The sequence below is a fragment of the Homalodisca vitripennis genome, unplaced genomic scaffold, assembly GCF_021130785.1.
Source record: "Homalodisca vitripennis isolate AUS2020 unplaced genomic scaffold, UT_GWSS_2.1 ScUCBcl_6597;HRSCAF=13883, whole genome shotgun sequence".
NCBI lineage: Eukaryota > Metazoa > Arthropoda > Insecta > Hemiptera > Cicadellidae > Homalodisca > Homalodisca vitripennis.
Window position 1 is genome coordinate 51,534 of NW_025782723.1, and position 6,000 is coordinate 57,533.

Here is a 6,000-nt window from a genome sequence, read left to right on the forward strand (position 1 = left end):
AGATTAATTCAACGCCGACTAATAAATATATAACTATCGAGAAAAAAAAATAATCACTTCCGATCGGAATATACTAAGGAAAATGAAATAATACCTCAGTCAGTGAAATCCAAAGTAGTCGGAACTTCTTATCAGTAGAGTTTTTCCGGTGTATTATCTGACCGGAAGTGATTTTTTCAATTTTTCTTCTATAATTATATAGGTATTAGTCGGCGTTCAATTGATACCTAAAATCAATGTTCAAACGTAATTCTAAGTACCACTTTTATCTCAATGACTCAACCAGTGAAATCCAAAATCGTCAAAATCTGAATCAGTAGAGCTTTTCCTCAGCATTTTCCGACCGGAAGTAATAATAATATAATAATACTTTTTATTGTGCAAACAATTATAAAAATTGCATACAACTGTCAAATTAAATTATTTAGAAATATATACAGTATATCTATTTTTAATTGTCCACATTCATACCCGTTCATACACAGTCCACACTCATTCCTAAGACTCATACCTAAGCCATACGTTTTAAAATCTTCTAAATTCTACCACCAGAAATAGAGGATGATCCAATTACTTTAAATTTCATCCCAGCGGCTCATCATAAACTCTTCCACTGAGTAAAACACCCTCGACACCAAAAAGTGTCTCAATCGAGCTTTAAATTTAGTTGGTTCATTCAAATTTTTGATTTCATCAGGGAGCTTGTTGATCAGCTTAACACCAACCTCGGATGGCAAACGTTTGAATGCGGCTGTTCGGTGCGGATGTAACCGAAGGTTGTCCCTGCCTCTTGTCCCGTATTGATGGACGTCCATGCCTCGGACCAACTCGCACTTAAATCGGCAGTACAGGGCGACATCGAGGATGTAGAGACAGGGCAAAGTTAGCAATCCAAGCTACCGGAAGTGATTTTTTCGATAATTATATACACGTTTATAGTTTAATGACAACTAAAATCAACGTCGTAACTTAATTATAAGCAGTCATTTTACGTCCCCAAGACGAATTTGAACGAAGTGGTCGCTAATTTAAACTGATCGCCGTGTTACGGTTCAGGTTGCTTTGCGACATCACGTGACCGCGCCCTATAGAAATACCGTGATTACACTACACTATCCGAAAGGCCGAGCCCAAAGTATTGTTTTAATACTTTATGGTTTAAACGAAAGGACAATTATATTTTTAAGAACGGTCACTTCAATCAATTAAATCAATCAATTTAATGTTTGTAGACAAGAGTAATGATAACTGTCCTTTTTTCTCCTGTTCCATGCTTTATTTTTTAATATGTCTTAAAATTTCGGGGGGGGGGGTCCGGACCCCCTGGACCCCCCCTTCGCTACGCCACTGGCTACTGATTTATTGCATGTATTTATCCTAACATATTAAATGTTTGCCAGAAAGAACGATTATTTTAAACGTGATTTATATAAATTATGCTTTAAATTATAAACATTTACAATTACTACAACAAATTTGTAAATCCTCTTAAAATGTTAAGTTACTGATATGTTATGCAAGTTTTTCGATTAGACTACCTGGACGTTGCTACTGACGGATCTAAAAAAATAGTACAGCCTTACGAATTATAGCCTCAATATATTATAAAATAACTGCAGTAGCCTATATAGGAGAAATATAAACCCAGTGTCTGAGGGTTAGCCCATTTCCCAAGTAGTTGGACGGTTGAGAAAGTGTTCTAGAAAGTAGATAGCTTACCGAAACAGATTTTATAAAAAAATTTGGCCAAAAATGGAGAAGTTTGAAAAAGGGAGTTATGGTATGCACCCAAAGGGGGCGTCAGGGTAGGGAGTAAAATGTATATTTCTATATCTACCTGCCAAATTTCAATAAAATTGGATCATGTGAAAACGGATTCACCTCAAGGGCCTGGGATGACTAAAATAAGTCAATTCAGAAACAATACTCTACATTTTAGGCATATTACACATTAAAACTATAGCTCTAACGAAGTATAGAAAACTATGTCGTTTTATCAAACGAGATTACTTACACCACAAAAACAGGATACACGATATTGTCTGAACTTATGCTTTGAACACTTTGCCATTTTCTTAAAATAGGATGGAAAATTGAACTGTGTAAGGTGACTGTTTGTAATCTAATCTCGTCACCTTTGTGCATCTTATCCAGTCAAAGAGTAGAGCAGATTTAAAATTGGACAATGTTTTATTGCTCAACTAATTGTGCTCAATAAATAAATTAACGACTCGGCAAAATCACTGACATATTACGTCATGCAGGTCACACTGTTGTGTATTGTTTATTTACAAAATGACAATCATAAGTATTGAGAAATCAGCTGGTATTATCAATCAGGTGATTTAATGATAACTCTTCCTGGAACAATGAAAGTAGTTGTGTGACGTCCGGATCATCTGACTGTTCCGGTCAGTCAGTGTCGTTCACTGTCGCGACCCATACCAATACCTTACAATTAATTGACCTGGCCAATACAGTTACTGAACCTTCCCGCTAGAGCGCGTTACATTACAGTTAGTATAATTCGTTGGTTACAGGTCAAGACCGGTCTTCTATGAAAGACCGAACGAAATGAAAGACTAACTTAAGAAAGACTGAACGGAATGAGCGAGTAATCGAAATGAACAAGAGAACAAAAACCGATTGATCGAAATGACCGACTGAACGAAATGAACAGTGTCAGTTAGTTTGGCATAATCTTGAGCTACTTTTTCCATTGATAAGGATTATAAATGAACGTAACCTGTAATATTATAAGATTTGGCGATTCGTAAAATTAAATTACTTGCTTTAAAAGAAAATAATAAATTTATTCAGTTCGTGGGAAAAGTGAACGAAAGGTTCGGTTGAACGGGTTTTTTAAAACACTGTGATCCAGATAACTCGTTCACCTGACTGATCTGTTCGAATTGAACGGTTCATAACCGAACGACACATCTCTAAATCAAAGGCAGCGGCCAGCGTTAGTGATGGAGCAATCGATAGATGAGTTTTATAACAGTCTTTAAAATCCTTCTTTCCAGTTTCGAATCCGAATAAAATAATTAATAGGAACGTCTTTAGCCCCTTCCACGTCATCTCTGACAGAAGGCGTTTAATTACCATATATAATGAATATATAAATGTATAGTCTGTATTCAATCAGGTTGTATAGATGCTCATCTATAATCATGAAGTAGACTTCTACCAAATAGGAGGTTGGTTGGTAGGACTGACCTACAGGATCAACATTAAAAGTATAGTGCTCTATAAAATAAGTATAATTTACATTAATTAGTGCTCGTGTCGTACTTTAAAGTTGCGCGGGAAATCGGTATTGTGGACATGATTTCCAGGAAACAGTGACCCAAGCGGCTAAAACAACGTAAGTTTCCTGTTTCTAAAAATAGAATCACTTTATATTTCGTCAAGACTACTGATAACAAATTGGAGCAAGGTCACGTTCGCTGCTACCTGGTCTGCGCATGCGCACTTCGTTGACAGGTTGGACAACGCCAGGGGCTAAGCTTCCCTGCTGACAGGACCGATCCCGCAGCCAGCCGGCCCGCGGCCGACGACGACCTATTGCATGGATCGGAATTATTGATGCCCCTGCATTTGGGAGTATGCAATGTATACCTCGTCATATACTGCAGGACTAGTGTACATGAGAATTGAAGACTATCATTATTGTATTTTCCTTCAACTTGCTTTGGGACTTGTTTTATTTGTATCTCGTATTTATCGATACCATACTGAAGTATTAACAGTGAGTGTCTGGACAAAGACTTAATCCTGTGAGGAAGAATTTCTTTTTTGGTTTCCTATAGTTACCTGACGCTTTCAGATGATGACTGACGAAACTGAACCTGTTTTTCAAAACATTGATTTTGAAAGTGAGGTACAGTGTATTCTTGTAAATTTGACATCTGAGCTAACTATGTTATCGTCCACGTATCCTAATTCTTCATTTGAAGAATTACATACTCAAATAGCTGTACTTGTTGACAAAATGGATACTTTACGCTCTGTATATGATATTCAACTAACGTCGCTGCAGTCTTCAAAGTCGGAGATCAGTCTATTGTCTTCTAAACTTGATCTTGAGAAAGAACACAGAAGAACAGAATTGAACAACTCATTCGCCCTTCAAGATGAGGCGGAAACTGATATACGTAACCTGAAGACGCGTTGTCTGGATCTCACTGAAGCTCTTAGGGACAGAGATGTTCGTTTTGATCTGTTTTGACAACGGAAATGAACTCTGCGTGATAAACTAAACTCTTCTAATGCAATGGTTAGGGGCCTAGGGGATCTTAGAGATACTCAACTGTCTACCATTCAAAATCTTAGTTATAAGTTGGATGTACAGTAGCTAAAGACCAGTTGGTTAAGCTTACTAAGACAAGTGTAAATATTTCTCCTGTCGGTAAATGGGTAGAGGAAGAATCAATTAACACCTACATTAATACATGGTCCTCTGCTGCTGGAGTTAAAATCTTTCTTATTTTTGACACTGCCATTTCACAATTGTTGAAGGTGGGCACACCTGAATCCATAGCTGATACTTTGGCAAATTCTACATTCTTTGCTTGTAACTTTGTGTTCTTTTGTATTAATAATAGTACTGACGTGGATAGAGGTGATTCGGGATCACACTGGTCTCTGCTTTTATTAGACAGAGTTGGTTCCCAAGCCTACCATTTAGACTCCATCTCAGGTCTGAATCGTAGTTCTGCACTTACTTGAGCAGAAAACCTTGGTATCCTTGACATGAACGTGTTAGAAGTTGATTGTATTCAGCAGAACAATGGTTTTGAGTGTGGGCTGAATGTGTTGGTTAATTTAAAAACTTATTGTTCACTACTACTGTCTTCCAAATGTTAAGAAACCTTGGAGTGGTATGCTATGTTTAACTGTAAGTCTGTAGCAAGTAATTCTAGCCAATTGCACGTTAATGAAATGAATGTTTCTGGTTTGTCAGAGATTGGCATGTCAACGTCTCCGAGCCCTAATGATGTTTGCAGACCTAATGTTTTAAAATTGGTTAAGAAACAACACCATGCTAGCAATGAATGGTCGATTGTTAAACCCAAACGTTCAAAAAAGTCTAAACATAACATTAAAAAAGTGCCTTTAAGTTACACTGTTGAGATTAAAAAATAAATATGCTAAACTTGCGTCGTTTGACTCTGAGGATGACCATGACGTTGGGTCTGTGAGCAGCGTCTCTGGGGTGTGGAAAACGAGCTTACAAAAGAATGTTACAGCTAATTTTAAAATGTCTATAAATGTTGAGAGCAATTTGAGACGACAGGTGTCTGTCTTTGGCGAATCAGATAATTGTAAAGATCTACCATATCACAATTTTTCTAGTAAGACTGCCACGGCACTCCCAAACAACCATGTTGATTTAAGAAAAAATGTAAATAATGTCTATAGAGATTCTGTGTGTGTTAAGAGTAGTCCTAGGTATGTAAATAGTTGTGAAAATCAAAAATGTGATTTGAAAGGTTGCCTTGTAATAGGGGATTCGCTTCTTAGACATTCCAGTAAACCATGTGCCTATAGCGGAGCTACTGTCGATATGAATCCTGGCGCAAAAATTGTAAATATAAAGAAAAAACTTATAGATTATGTGCAAGTTCAACCTCAAGTTATCTACATACATGTAGGTACTAATGATGTGCCTGTAGGTTATAACGGAGGGCCTGGGTATGGTAAAAAAGAGGTTTTGCATAGTATGGCAGAGATGCTACATACATGTAAGACTGAATTTCCTGATACTAAAGTAATTTTAAACAGTATCTTAAGGCGTCGTGATATCCACGACGTAGGTTTGGATTATTTTAATGAACAATTGTATTTAATGTGCAATAACTTCAATGTAGAATTTATTGACTTGTATAATTGTATACGTAGGTACCATCTTGCGAAAGATGGAAGGCATCTAAATAGGAGCGGTAGTTTCAAATTGAGTCGTATTATGCTCTCCACGTTATTGAAACCTACATCAAA